At 39.5% G+C, this 16,384-nt stretch overlaps 1 protein-coding gene across 3 annotated transcripts in view; it reads right to left on the bottom strand.

Moving 5' to 3' along the window:
• The window catches only part of COL17A1 (collagen type XVII alpha 1 chain), a 77,102-nt gene extending 68,811 nt beyond the window's left edge, over positions 1–8,291 (bottom strand). The window contains exon 1 of one of the 3 annotated variants that reach the window (XM_073596096.1): positions 8,052–8,291. The gene's annotated coding sequence lies outside the window, so the exon portion shown is untranslated. The other 2 variants (XM_073596098.1, XM_073596097.1) reach the window with 2 other exon arrangements.
• Positions 8,292–16,384: the final 8,093 nt, after the last annotated feature.

Raw genomic sequence — 16,384 nt, 5'->3', positions numbered from 1 at the left:
TAAGGCATATGTGTAGGTGTAAACCTTTCAGAACACACTAAACTGCAGCCTCATAGTTGTGAACCAGCCATAGAATAGGATTTCTGCTTGAAATACATTTTCGTACAGCAAAATGTGTAAGTTTAGCTGCATGTAAATGGACATGGGTGAATAGGCCCTAAGGCAAGAGCACTAACCACATAACAACTCTGCTAGTTATATATATATAATTATTATTATTATTATACATTATTATTATACAGGATTTATACAGCGCCGACAGTTTACGCATCGCTTTACAACATTAATTATATATATAATTATAACAACATTAATTATAATTATATGTAATATAATGTAAATGGTAAATCGTAAAAGCAATACTTCAATACACATTTGTAGCATTTAAAGCAAAAATATTCTTTTCCATGGGGTTGGTTCTATGCTTAACGGTGTAGTTTTGTTCTGAAAGAAAACTTATACGGGCCCATGCACACCTACACATGTGATTTACTACATGTGCTACTTGTACATGGAGCAGTGTGAATCCAGCCCTAAAGTTGTGGTCTTGAGTCTCACCAGGGGCACCATCTACATGTAGTCTGTTTGTGCTTCTCCTTTCTGCAGGGGTCTCTGCTCTATTTTTTCACAAACGAAGGAGGATACTGGTAGATTAATTTACTTCCTCCCAAATTGGCCCTAGTGTACACATTTGGGCATTACATTGTGAGCTCCTTTGGAGTGCAGTGACTGATGTGAAAGGTTCTAAGTATAATGTAATATGTTGCACAACTTGTTATTGGTATATCAATATGGGAAATAAATGATTGTTCCCACTGAAAATCCAAAATGAAATCTATTTCTGACTTTTACATACACACTATCAATAATATGTGTTTTCAGCTATTATAGACATACGTGTGAAGAATCAAAGACCTGGGGTCTGCCCCCTGTCAACCCTGATTGCAATTTGTTTTCATTTCATTGGGACATTTCATCAGTGTGAGATAGGTATATACGGGGAGCGCTGCTTCACATCAGAGTGCCTGTCATTGCACTTGACCAGATACACCTAGTCAAAATCTTGCTTCCCTGGAGCTTGCAGATCTAAAGCACAGGCTGTTTGCTAATGGGTTAAAGACTAGTTAAACTGACCAACCACATTGCTGTGGGGCTCTTTTATAGAAGCCATGTTAGGTATTGCAGCCAACAGAGCAGCCTTTCCCAACCAGGGTTGTGTTGAACCCTAGGGTTCCTCCAGAGATTGCAAGGGGTTCCTTGAGCAATGAGCAATATCTGCCTCTCAGATAAGTAGCCACTGATGCCAATGATCTTCTTAACTACCATAAAAGGGGGGATTCTTCACACTGACCACAAATGTAAAGTGCATTCTTCACACTGACCACTATGCTAATGTATCACAAATTGTAGATAAAGTAATTATTAGCAGAGACTCCCTGAGAACAGAAAGTTATCTCAAGGATTCCATGATATTAAAAGGGTTGGGAAAGGATGCAATAGTGAAATTATTTCTCAATGTGAGATATAAAATGAAGCCAGACATCCATTGTTAGCCTAACACTGTCCTTTGATGCATTTCTTGTATATTAACTTCAGTATATATTGATATTCAGAAATACATAGTACTCTTCTCTAACATTGCTACATTCTGTCACATATTTACAGCTCCTCCATCAAATGCTAAAGCAAGTTGAAACAGTTTAGGCTCCTGGAAATGCTGTAAACAAGTCTCCCCTATTTATCCAGAGTGTACAGACTTTACTGGCTGCATTGCTGAAGAATGAAGACTATTCAGCAACAAAAGCATTTGTAGCTCAGACACCTTGCGTGATCATTATAATCTGCACAATATAATGTTCCTGCAGGTAACATACATGTAAACACCTGTATTTATTGTAACAGAGCAACGCCCAGAGTTATCCTCTACAGACTATAGTAATTGAAACCCTTATAAAATATAGCTTGGAGGGAGGAAAAACCTTTTATGGGTATGATATGATTCTAGAGGGCAGCATATATTGTTGGCCAAGGAATCCATAGTCAGAAGTTTTTGAAAATAATGAAATGAATAAGGATGAGAAAAAAATCTACTTTACAGAAAGATTGATCTACCAAAAAAAGCAGAACATGTCATAAAAGAAATCTTATTCCATTTGACTGTAGATCAACAGCAAATGCATACAGTGCAGAGGAGCCAGTGTCCAAGGTTGGATGAAGACTCTCAAGAGCCATCAATATAGCCAAAACCAGAAGGGTCCAGTGCAGAAGCACCATGGTCCAAGGTTGGATGAAGATACTTATAGGACATGCATTCACCCAATCAACATTGATTATTTTTAATATTTATGCTGCAGCATTAGTAAATAGATAGGGAAGTATTACATATTAACTTTTAAACTTTTTTTTTACATTTCTTCAGTTACTTTCTGGTTTCTTGCCTAGGCAAGTGATGTCATACATCCCAGGAGTCTGGAGAAGGGGTTTTCCAAGCTAAGCTCACTCTCCTGCATGCATGCCAGAGCTAAGAGGAGATGGATTCCAGGAAGTAGATGCTACATGAATCATTTGCCCTTACTCAACATGGCTACGACCAAAAATGCTAAAAGTGATTTCTCAACAAAATAAAGCATGGAGACATGGATGAATGGGGGAGTTTTCTTTAAATATTAAAAATGAATTAGATTTGGTTTGTGGTGCTCTGATGCAGTGAAGATCTGCTTTAATACTGGCAAAATCAGCAGGGTCAAGTTCAAAGAAACCAGGGTCCAAGGCTAGATGAAGATAGGTCATTGATACTGCCAAAATCAGCAGGGAGCGGTATTGGGAGTCTAAAATGCTGATGCTCGCACCAAGGTATTTTATACACAAAAGTACACACTGCGTCTTTGCAAAGAAGAGCGTCAGTCAAAAACAATTAGTATATTTAAATGAGACAAGATCATTTAGAATTTCTTTATTTAAAATGCTCAAAGGTCCCTTTACAGAGTCTAAAACTTGAGCACATCCAATTTCTAACTGTTATGCCATCAGACACCTGCATCCATTTTTATCTAACTACAATCTATTTAGTTTGAGTATTCTAAACTGGCAAGCCAAAGTAAAAATCAGACAAATGTAAATGGTTATTCTTCTGACTTATGTATTTTTTGAACTGTGTGGAGATATTCACATGCGCACACATAAAGGCTCTCAAAGATCATTTTTATAAGCAACTTGTTAATATGTTTCTCAAACTCAGCTATACATTGGGGCTGATTTACTAAAGGCAAGGAGACTGTGCACTTTGCAAAGTGCAGATGCTCCAAAGCTTAGTAAATGAGCAGAAGCTCTATTGACTTCCATCATCCAATCATGTGCAAGCAAAAATGTTGTTTTTATAAATTTTCCTTGCATGTGATTGGGTATTCTTTGCAAAGAGAACCTTTACCTCATTTACTAAGCTCTTTAGTAAAACAACCCCACTGTGTCCATGCTTCTATTAAGCCATTCAAAATGATGTGATGTTATGGGCTGCTCCCACCCTCTATGCCTTTTTCTTAGGGTTCCATTGTGCATGTCTAGAATGTTTTACTGTAATAGGCTTTCATTCTGGGAAGTATTAGGATAACCATGAAGTTATTAACAAGATCATTTAGATGATATTATTTGCAGACACATCTATATATGCACATTTAAACACATCTACCTGTAATAGCAAGGACACCTTGTAACATGCAATCTTTACACAGTAGCCCACTATACAGGTGGGGCATCCATTGACTGAGTCCTATGCTAGCCTTCCCTATAGAATGACAAACATTTAGAATCCTCTGCTTCTTTTATATCTCTGGAAGCATCTATTGAAAATTCTATCTACAAATGCTGATTTTCCCAATGAAATTAATACATTTTACATCCTACAGATCAGATAAGTGATGCAATCTTTAAACACGGCTCAAAAAAAAATCATCATAGAACGTTAACATAAGGGGAAGTCTCGGACTGCATTGGCTCCCAAAACTAAATTTAATGATTTCACTTATTGGTGTTTGCACCCAATTGGTCTATTTAAATTCCAAGTTAAAGACAATTTCATGCAATTTCATGCTCCTTCATACATTCTTCTATTTTACAGACATCCAGTGGTATTTAGGCTAATGTGGCACAATTATTATCTACAGTATCTAAAATAAAACAAGTATAATAGTTCTGTGCTTGAACATTCCAGTCAAATAGACATTCCCTTCTGCTAAATGTCTCATATGTTGATCTACTATAGTCTGCTCTGCCCAATACATATCCCCATATCACCTAAATCCATGGAAATTGCTGCTATTGGATGACAAGCATCTCACATTTATCTGCATCCTAAAAGTGTCCATAGTGTTTCTTAACGAAACAATGAGATTTATTTATGGAATGTGCCAATTTGATCTTATGACTGTTTTTGAATGGTTTTGCTTTCATGTAAGATGTTACATATATTTGCTACACTGGATTAGAAAGTGGTTAGTTATTTGTATATTTTATGAATATATATCACTGGTCTCTGGCTAGATGAATGTCTGTCCTCTGGTTCTGAAAATGGAATAGAACACAAATAGAGAAAGAGATACTCATGCACACTCTAAAATGCCTCTATTTATTGGGGATTACAATGGGACTTTTTTTTGGTAATCATTCATAGGGTCAATGTAATATTTGTCTTTTGTTTGCTTATTTATATTGTTTACAAGCTTTAGTTTTACTGCATTTTCAAAGTCATCCTCTAGGCGTAGCTATCATTATATAACACCATATCGAAATCTTGTAGCTACATGACATACTCATAATTTCTGAAACATAAAGCAATGTATTCTGCATTCCTGCGTGCACCCATCCCTGTGGCGATGGCTTACATTTTTATGTATAATTATGTGGCGTACATCGTTTATATGCGTTGATTGGTTTTATATCCACTATAATTCGGTTAAGTATGTATTCTACATGTGTTTTGATATGCTGTCAATTATTAAACATTCTCCAGAAAAGAAATAAACCATTTCCACCTATTCATGGAGGAGGCTGTATATGAAGTCCGAGCACTTATCTGTAATTCTGTCCTGGTAAGAACTGGTTATCAAGGGAGATATTACCATAGGTTTTACCAAAACTGACTAGGTATCTATGACACCAGTCATCCTCTTTATGGCTGATTACAGTTAAGGGCTCAGGCTGTACACAGTCCCCCAGCTCTCTAATTTCTTGACTGGGTTGTATATTATTGAATGCTGAAAAACATCTTTTATCCTCTCTTTTACTGGAAAAATACATAAAGTTGAATTTTGAATTGCAGTACCTTTCCCTGACTTCATTTTTGGAGAGGCACTGTTGTACTATAGTTATACTGCTGCATAGCAGCATAGAGGGTCCTTGGTTCAAATCCCAGCCAGAACACTATCTGCACAGAGTTTGCATGCTCTCCCTATGTTTGCATGGGTTTCCTCCGTGTACTTCGGTTTCCTCCCACACTCCAAACGTATGCTGGAAAGCTAAATTCCAAACGTATGCTGGAAAGCTCAATTTGATTGGCTTGCACAGAGTCCTGACCTCAACACAATAGAACACCTTTGGGATGAACTAGAGCGGAGACTGCGAGCCAGGCCTTCTCGTCCACATCAGTGGCGGGCCTCACAATTGCACTTCTGGAAGAATGGTCAAACATTCCCATAGACACACTCCTAAACCTTGTGGACAGCCTTCCCATTAGAGTTGAAGCTGTTATAGCTGCAAAGGGTGGGTCAACTCAATATTGAACCCTACGGAAAAAGACTGGGATGCCATTAAAGTTCTGTGTGTGTAAAGGCAGGCGTCCCAATACGTTTGTATAATATAGTGTATGTATGTATTTGACACAGGAACCTTAGATTTCAAGCTGTTTGTGGGCAGAGACTGATGTGAATGAGGAGTATGTAAAACACTGCATAAATTGTCAGTGCTATATAAATTACTGTAATGAATAAATATGGCTGGGGTAAAACAACAATACCATTAAAGGAAGAAAAAGCATGTCTAGTGATTATATTTTTTTCAGTATTTCAAAAACGAAACCAGTACAAATCACGGCTGTACAGCGTAACCAGTAAACACAAAATCCCAAAAACTATCGCTTGCTGTCATTATTACAGCTGTATAATACATGCCATATGGTGTACATGTTGTAGATTTTATACTAAAAAATACAAAGATACACAAAACACCCCAAGTACTGGCTGTAATACGCCATATATTTAACGGGGCTCTGGAGCCATCAGTAGAAGAACATCAAAAGCATTAAAGTAGTTCAGATTCTTGCCAGGATAAACATTTTCACTTGGATTTTTTTCCCTTTTCATCTCATCCACAAATGCAATCTGTTGCTAAGGTATAACAGTAGCCTGACTGTTTCTCAATGGACAGTGTGGTTTTCAGAGTGATCTAACAGTACAAATCTCTAACACATCTTCCACATCTCACATAGTAAGCACACTGCTCTCACTTTCCTTCTTCCTAACACAACCTTGTCAATGGGCAATGAATATGTGGGGAACATCTGTTTAATATTTAAGATTACTATGCCAAAAGTGATTCAGTGTCAACGGCTTTTAACTTTGCAAGTTTGTGAATATTTTGTGTGGCATGACGAGTTAGTCACGTAGGTGACATCTGTCATTCTCATTTGCGCAAACTGCTATGTTACATGTATGCGACACATTGTGCAAAGTGACCTTTCCCTTTAAATCAGTAGAGGTATGAAACATTTGAAGTCTGGTTGTCATTAGTACAAGTCTTGGCTGTATTAAAAGAAACCTGTACTAAAAGAAATGTTGTTTGCCTGGCTTCCTAGCTGATCCTCTGGTTTCAGCTCTTGTAGGAAAGTCTACAAATCAGGAGTGCTGGCTCTATGTTGACTTGCTGCATGCTTGTGCTGGACCAGTGGGGTTGATTTCCTAAAAGGCAAAGCTCTGCTGACTTCTGTCACCCAATCATGTGCAACCAAGAATGCGTTTTTTTATGTTCTTTGAACGTGATTGGGTATTCCTTGCAAAGTGAAATTTCACCACATTCAATAAGCTCTGAGGAAAATTCCCTTGTAAATTGCAACTTCTCTTACAAAGTAAACAGCGTATTTGACTTTAGTAAATCAACCCCAGTGACTCAAAGTATTGAAGCCAGAGACAACCAGGCAATTGGCATTTTCAAGGGTAGGACAACAACGGTAGCCAGCCATGTCCTTTCAATTCAGGTTTCCTTTAAGGGAGAGTGATCATGCTATCAGTAGGATAATAATATAATCCAGAATTGACTACAGAACAGAATAAATATTTGTCTAGCATATCAGGTATTAGCATGACATGCAGTCAGACATAATGTAAGTGATTTAATCAAACTTATTGCTCCCAATTATCAAACAGAAATGAAAGGTTAGCTGCTGAATAATGAAATAACCATGATCATATCTCCCATCCAAGGCTCAGTGACAACAGTGAAAAGTCAATAATTAGTAACATGGTCCAGGATTGCATTTGATAGTATGTCTCCATACATTGTGTGATAAAGAACCTATACCAGAGGTGCACATTATAATTTTACATTTAATACATGTACTAGTCCTGCATCATTAGAACAACACTCTAGGAATCTCATACAAATAATGTCAAGTTCAAAAGTCCACAGTCACTGAGTCACAAGCATTGGTAACACCACCTTAGTAAATAGTCTATTGAGTAGCCAAGAAAAAGGACTTTTAAATTTGTATCTATGTAAAAAAGGCTTTCAAAATCAGAACGCTTACAAGTAAGAGAACCAATGTTATTGTACAACATATCAGTCAATTATCATGTCACACAACTTTTTCTATTCTGTCACAGTAGAGGGCACATCTCAATTAACATCTAGTTATTTAAACCTTGCATGATATCATTAAAGTATACATTATATACTTACACACTTATCATAGATTATTTGTCTCCTACAATGTAACACCTATTAAGGCGATGTACCTAACAGTCTAACGAAACATACAAGCACAATCAGTATTTTGTGATACGTACCTGGTGTGTTTTGGCAAAAGAAGAACCCCTGGCAACAAGTGAGGCCAAATTATGTGTGCCTTCCCAAAAAACTTTTCCTTTTTATAATTGCTTGCCCTCCTACACTTGTTTACCCGTCCTCCAAGGTGTGTTGAGGCTGACTGATGCTTCAAGAATGTTCAATTTTTCTCTTATTCAACCCATCTATCCCAGTCTCCCGTCATCTCCAGGCAAGTCCTGACAAAGGTGTGGCATGGCTTTGAGTTTTTTTTCTCCCCACCCTACAACTCAGCCCAATAATCTGTAAGAGGAGAGAAAAAAAAAATCTCTGCCTGGAGGATGTAAACTCTGAAGGAGGCTGCACCTGTCTGAGAACACAGATTGAATGTACAGTAACTGAATCTAGAATAGAAGAAACATTATACTTTACAGAAAGATATACTTCTTTGTCACGAATCACAAAAGTAGATATGCATTCCACAGACTAGGTAGATTGCTGGCGCTTCTTTAGTCATGATAAAAAATAAAAATAAAATAATTTTCCATGTAAAGTTTATTGGCATGGATAAAGTCTCATTATACTTTTTATGTATATTCGAATGCATTGTTTTTGTTTTTAGTTCATCTCTAATTGTTCTAATCAATGTATTTTTATTAAAGTTTTAAGATTCAACATAGTAATCAAAATGAAATCCAGTAACTAATAGGTAGAGACAGAAAATCCTTTGATCCATAAAGAAGCACAAAGGAAACAATTGTCTATCGTAAGCTATAGTGTTTCATAATAGGTGCCATCTGTGTTTGGGTCAGCAAGGTAGGTCATGGGGGGGGGGGGGGTAGAATAGAAGTAGACGTGTGAGGTGTTTCTTTATGAAGGGAGACTTTAAATGATCTCAGAGTGATGGAATGGACAAAAAATAATCATTAAACATATGGAAAAATCATAAGAATTAAGAAAGACAAAGGGAAGGGAGTATTTGGCTTAGGCAATGCCTATCAGGTTAAGGTTAAAGTTACTATTAATTAAGACGAGGATTAGGTGAGTGTGAAGATAGGTCTCATTAAGATGTTAATAGAGTAAAATCAGAGTATTTTAAATAGATAGGAAACATATATAAATAGTAAGCGTAGCTTACTTTTTGCCCTATGGAGACAATGGACTTCTTTGTAGACTTGACTAGAGGCTTGAGTTACATACAAGGCAAAAAAAATATACAATTTGGCCTGATTTATACTTAGGCACCTACATCACGAAAGGAGGCTGCTGTCTGCTGTGTTTAGGTATAGTAAGCTTTGCAGAAGGCACAAAAAATGTAAGGACATTATTATTATTAATTTGTATCTAAAGCCAAAAATTGTTTTGTTTAAAGTAAAACTTTGGTTTTACTTTATTCTATGTATTCTATTCAAGCATGTATTCTTAACTCAAAAAGTCCCTTCTGTTGCTCTCAGCCTCCTCCAAATCTCCAAAATCCTTTTTTTTTTTTGCTGCTGTGATCCCACTTCCTGTTAAAGTGGTTGTAAACCCAATAACCAAAAAAAGAAAAACCTGCAAGACAAAGGCATAATAAGCTAGTATGCATAATATACTAGCTCATTATAAATGACTTACCTTAGATCGAAGCCCCCACAGTGGTCCTCGTACACCGCTCTGGCCGGCGATATTGCTCCCAGAGTTACTTCCGGGTATCGCGGGCTCTGGCGGGCTCTGGCGCTGTGATTGGCCAGAGCCGCGATGACATCACTCCCACGCATGCGTGCGGGAGCCGCCGGTAACGGCATACTAGCTGAAGCAATGGCACAAACATGCCATTACTTCAGTGCGCATGTGCTGATGATGTCAGCACATGCTGATACAAGGAATAGCTCCTAATCCGTGCAGGTTTAGGGGATATCTGGGGTAGCTACAGGTAAGCCTTATTATAGGCTTACCTGTAGTAAAAAGGGTTTACAACCACTTTAAAGGATGACTACGTTCAGGCCCAGTGCTACCGCTAGACGAACTAGGCTGCCACCTAGGGCGCACTGCTGCCTAGGGGTGCAGCAACGACTGCTGACTTCCCTAATAGCCTTGCCGGGGAACATGAGGGTCTGAAGACTGCCATCCTACACAGGGCTGGGGCACTGACTGACTCTCTGCTGGCCAATCCAGAGAAAGCAGCAGCGATGGAGGACAACCGTCACAGGGGCTGTGGAGGAGGTCAGCAGCAGCTCAGCCTGTGAGGAGGGCGACACTGAGCCCGTTCCTGGGAGTCGGAGGACAGCTGGGGGGGTGGCAGAGGAGGCAGGCATCATGTCTTCCCTCAGGATGAAGGAGAAGTTCTTTGGCTTCAGGAACATGCTGGAGGGCTGCTACCGGCTGCACTGGCTTTCCAAGCAAACCCAAAAGCTGGAGCTCATGCTGGAGTAGAAGGTGGCACTGATGTCCCACTGAATAAGTAAGTTCATATTGGATGTTGGCTTGGTCTTGCCTAGGGCGCAAAATAGTCAAGCACCTGCCCTGGCTATGTTAGTTTTCCATGATTTCGCATGTATGTAGGAATGTAGTCACCATCTCTTTCTCACTCCCAAGGGGACTTTGGGATTTGTAGTGTGCATAGGGCAGTGCACATGATCACAACTAAAGTGCACTGCTCATTCCAAACAGAAGTAAGGAGGGTGAAGCATAGTTTCAGAAGCACAGGGAGAATGTTTCAAAGAAGCATAAAAACACAGTAAAAATTATTTCATGAAAAATGTTTTACAGGGCTAGTAAGTAGCAGATGTTTATTGATGGGTTTTGGACAATAAAAACATTGTTTGGTGTCACTTTAATTTTTTGATTGCGTGGAAAGAATTAGAACCCCTTTCAGGTTTATATCGATTTTCTCAGAGGGGAAATTACCCCCATTGTTTGTCTTTGTGATCATCCTTACTGGGACAAAGACTGATTAGAAATCCAAAATTTCATGTCCTGCTGTGTCTCCAGGACATTAAGTTTTGGCTTTAGGACATTCAATTCTTTCAGTTAAAAAAATGAAAAAAAGAGATTGCTAACTCTTTGTGATGGCATTTGGTGTTAGGTACAAAGGCTCAACATACCACCAGAATGGCTAGTGACAAGCCTGTCCATTAGCTTTGTCACCAAGGTATTTCTATCCACATTTTGGATTGCTATCTTTGATCTAAAGTAATGACTTGCAAATATCTTAATGAAAAGAGATACTCGTAAAGATGCAAAAAATGTAATACATTCCAGAGTAAATGTACTTCCATAAATTGTAAGATAAAATTTATGCATGCATGCTGGATTAACTGGTTTAGCATTTTTTAACTTGAATAGAAGTTGGAAATGTTGATAGTGGAAGCCAGTTACCATAGTGACATTTTCTCAGACACAAAGCATGTATTAGGACGAACCTTCCATATGGGCTGAACCCAGGGGTTGCTGAATACAGATGGGGAGGGTGCTCTGCATATTTCCGGAGCAAGTTACAGCAGATCATATCCTCATCACTGCCCTGACCCAATTTACCCCACGAATAGTCACCGATGCTGATTGGACAATGCTATTTTTTCTGCAGGTTTTCATTTCCTTTTTTTTGATCTTGTGAATAATAAAATAAGCAGATCAGACACACCTTGAAATTTCACACTAATCTGCTTTACTGCATTTTTCTGCACACATTAATTCTCTGCCCTAAAAAAGAAATCGTTTTCTGCAGAAAGAGGCAATGCATGACCCTTTCCATTCATTTGTTAAAAAGCATGGTAACTCAAGAAATCTGTCACGCTGCCAACTTCAGAGCCTTTTAGTCACAACAGTATGACTTCAAAGAAGTTTTATTAAATATCACACTTGGAAATAGCCAGATTCCTTGGACCCAACTTTTCTTTTGTCTAATATTTGACAGTGTTTCTTACAGGGAATCCATCAGGCCAGAGGTAAAAGAGCTGTTACTGGCTTATTTTTGAAGGTACGAGCTATGGAGTTGTGATCCTTACCAGTTGCGGTGCGTCCATAAGGGCGCACAGGCGCCGCCCCTTCTCTCCTGCCACCCTCTCTTTTACCAATAGATAGATTCATGCATTGCATGAATCTATCTATGGCCGTTGCTGCCACCCCCTATTCAGGCGCTCAGCCCCTTTTCGGGCACCGGGCGCCTGAATTACAGCGGCGGGGGTGTTTTTGAAGCACCTGATTAGAGCCATAGGCTCTAATAGGTGTCAAAAAAAGTGGTCACTCAGCTGTGTTAGAAAAGCAAATGAATATTCGCTTTCCTAACACTAAAACGCCTCTCCGCCAATCAGGTGCTCGTGTCTGTTACCTGTCACCTGATTGGCTGAAACGACAGGCACTGCTATTGGACGCCTATCAGGAGGAGAGGACGGGAGATGAGGACGGCAGGAGAGGCACAAAGAACCCTGCTCGTTGCTGTCACCTGCTGCCCCACCAAGACAGGCTAAGTTCCGGGCAGACGGTGAGCGGGCGGGGGGGTCACACTGGGAGCATTCAAGGGCACACTGGCAGCATTTAATGGGCACACTGGCAGCATATGATGGGCACACACACTGGCAGCATTTGATGGGCACACTGGCAGCATATGATGGGCACACTGGCAGCATTTGATAGGCACAATGGCAGCATATGATGGGCACACTGGCAGCATTTGATGGGCACACTGGCAGCATTTTATGGCACAGTGGCAGCATTTGATGGGCACAGTGCTAGCGTTTGGCACAGTGGCTGTGTTTGATAGGCACAGTGGCAGCATTTGATGGCACAGTGGCAGCGTTTGATGGGCACAGTGCTAGCATTTGGCACCGTGGCTGCGTTTGATAGGCACAGTGGCAGTATTTGATGGCACAGTGGCAGCGTTTGATGGAAAAGTGGCAGCGTTTGATGGGCACAGTGGCAGCGTTTGATGGGCACAGTGGCAGCGTTTGATGGCACAGTAGCTGCAATTGATGGCACAGTGGCAGCATTTGGGGGCACAGTGGCAGCATTTGATGGCACAGTGGCAGCGTTTGATGGGCACAGTGGCAGCGTTTGAGGGCACAGTGGCTGTGTTTAATGGGCACAGCGGCAGCATTTGATGATTTTTTTTCAAAAAATGTTTGCGCACCCCCCCAAAAAAAAAATTTTGAGCACCAGCCGCCACTGATCCTTACCCTTGCCCATCTACATAGCGGGGTTGATTTACTAAAACTGGAGAGTGCAAAATCTTGTGCAGCTCTGTATGGTAGCCAATCAGCTTATAACTTCACCTTGTTCAAATAAGCTTTGATTAAAAAAAAAATGGAAACTGATTGGGTTTTATGCAGAGCTGCACCAGATTTTGCACTTTCCAGTTTTAGTAACTCCACTGAGTCAATGTGGTTGATTTACAAAAGGCAAATAGGCTGTTCACTTTGTGAGGAAAACTTGACTTAGCCTAGTGAATGTGATGATAATTCACTTTGCAAAGAATACACAATGAAAATAAAAATGCACATGATGATGCCAGCAGAGCTTCACCTCATTCACTGAGCTAAGGGAAAATTTGCTTGGAAAGTGAACAGCCTATTTGCCTTTTGCTAATCAATCCCACTGACACAGGGCAAGTATATAGCCAGTAAAGTCTCAGGACCCCTGGTCATTTTACTAAGTAATAAACCAAGGATAAGGCTAACAGACCAATGTTTGCACTTTTACAGTAACTCAGCAAAAGGAACTCTCATGGGTCATGACCAGTTAATTTTTTTGTGATTGCAATAAGAAAAGCATTAAGATCATGTCAGGCTCTATATTATTCCTCCTGAAAATCATCAGCAATGTATTTACAGTTGTTGTAAACTCTTACATATATCTACTGAAGTGACTAGGCTCAGGTGGTACACAGTGATGAAACAAATCCTCCTACATACATTTTACCTGTTTATCTGAAGCCCTCTCTTCTTTACAAACACCTAAAGCACACATTTCACACAGCATTTCTCAGCTTCAGAAGGCTACCTGGGGGGACTCAATCAGTATTTCTCTGAATTGGGCAAAGTGTAAGGCTCGGTTCACATTGGTGCGATGCGGGAAACCCTGCAAATCCACTGACTCGCAGCCACTTCACTGTGCCATTTGTGAACCGCTGGGAGTGACAATACAAAGTTAATGACACCCCCAGATCGGTTCACATATCACAGGGCGAACTGTCAATTCGGACAGAAATTGGGTCCTGCACGAGTTTGGTCCGAATGCGATGCAAATTCAGTCATACAGTCTGTATGGCTGAGTTTGCATCGCACAGACATCGCATAAGATTTGCACAGCAGTGCAGTGCGAATCACATGCGATGTCTGACATCGCACCAATGTGAACCCAGTCTTAAGTTAACTTTGTCAGTTTACAATTTAGAGCATCCTTTCTCAAACATTTTGACCCAGAGAAACCATTGAAATAATGTTCAGGACTCAGTGAACCCCTGCTAAAACCAATTTATTGGAAGTCTGTGGGAAAAATGGTGGTGTTTAGAATGCCACCCTTAGAGTGATGGTCTGAATGCCCCTCTTGCAGACTAAAAAAACATCTAAAGAGATCACAGGTGTGACGGTGTCATGCAGCTGGCTCTGCCAAGTGATGTTGGCTCTGTAACCATTCAGGTACCACTGAATAGGAGGTCAATCAGCCACAGCTCAAGGAACCCCTAGCAACCTATGGAGGCCCGGTTGAGAATGGCTAATTTAGATTAATAGAGAAATCTGCATATGCAAATTTTGAGCTATGAAAATACATTATATATTTGAAGAATATGCATACAAACTTGATAAATTGTACATTTATGCTTCTAATTAATAGGACAGTCAGTACATCAATATATTTAGCATTCTCACACTATATGAAATATAATTCTGCTCAAATCTTAGCAAATATATGTGTATGGTTAACAATAATAGCGATAATCATTTAACACAGTGTGACATTTTACATGTGGAATTTACCACAATAAGCTCAGTCACTGTTGAAAATTCACTTTTGTCTATATACCCAAAGCAACTAACAGGAAATGTATTAGTGTGACCACTCATCTAAAACTGGCCATACATGGTTAGATTTTAGTTTGAATTCATTCACATTGAAATTCTAAAAACTTGGCTATTTCCGACCTCCTAAGCTTCATGTTTTCGGGCTGTCATCCCCTGGGTACCATACTGCACGTTTGGTGTAAATGCCTTAAAATTAAGGGGTTCTGGAATAAAATCTTTGTGATAATATGGAAAGTTATGGATATACCTGTTCCACAGCTACCCCGTATTACTCTATTAAATTAAAAGGTTAATGACAGTGCGCTTTCTACTCAAAAGTTGATCCATTTTATGTTATTGGCTGCCAAACTTGCCATAACTCGATCCTGGAAGCTCCCCTCAGTTAATATTTCTATATTTAAATGCAAAGTTTCCTGGATTATGCTTAATGAGCACTTGGCAAGTAAGCTTACTGATTCCGTGCCTCAGTTTAGGAAGGTATGGGAACCGTGGGCTAGTTATGTTAACACTGATCTGTAGGAGTCTTTCTATTCTATGTATCCTGTTCAGGACCTCCTGGTTTGAGATGCTTTCGCAGGTTCCTTTTCCTCTTCTGTTTTCCTGTCTTATTCCCCCTCTGGGACCTGTAGTCTGGTCTTCCGTCGGGACCCCCTCTCTTCCTTTTCATTATCTTTTTCCTTCTCTTCCTTTATAAGATTGGGTTATATGCTCTCATGGTTGGGGCTAGTCCCCGTTTTTGCTTCAAGTTGGCGTAAGGTCAGCAGGGTGGGATGACCCCCCCTTTTTCTTTTCTTTTGTGATCACTTGAACTATTCTAGTTTTGATCCCACCAGCCATTCAAAAATCTAACAAACATTCCAAAAATGAAATTGTTTAAACCAAATTCTGATGATGTATGACTAGCTTAAGAGGGTCAGTAGAACTCCAGTAAAAGCTTTTTTGTTTTTAAAGAAATAGAAAGGAGCATTTGAATTACTTTATTTGACCCCGCTGGGTTAATCAACCTCAATATTTGTTACTAAGTCAAAAAGTAAGAGTAAATCCAAAATGTTACAATTGATTATATATTTTTCAATGGGTTCACCTCCTCTGGTGACAACTGTTGTAGGTGAGATTTTCCCCCATTATGTGCATATTTCTACTCACTTCATTCCTTGTCTTTGGAGCAGGAAATTAAGAGAATTCTCTACAATAAAAAATGCAAATAGCAAATAAAATCTGATTTCAACTCTTCCACTCTTCAAACAAGCAAAAAGTTTTAAAGTGTACGTTAATATCTGTTAGTTGCAAACAGCAATTTCTACCCAGCATCCTATGTTACAAAACCAAGTCTACAATTCTATTTGTGGCTGTTTAGA

Source organism: Aquarana catesbeiana, linkage group LG08 (genome assembly GCF_042186555.1).
Source record: "Aquarana catesbeiana isolate 2022-GZ linkage group LG08, ASM4218655v1, whole genome shotgun sequence".
Taxonomy (NCBI): Eukaryota; Metazoa; Chordata; class Amphibia; order Anura; family Ranidae; genus Aquarana; species Aquarana catesbeiana.
The sequence above is the reverse complement of the archived record's forward strand: the minus strand, read 5'-3'. Positions and strand labels throughout refer to the sequence as shown.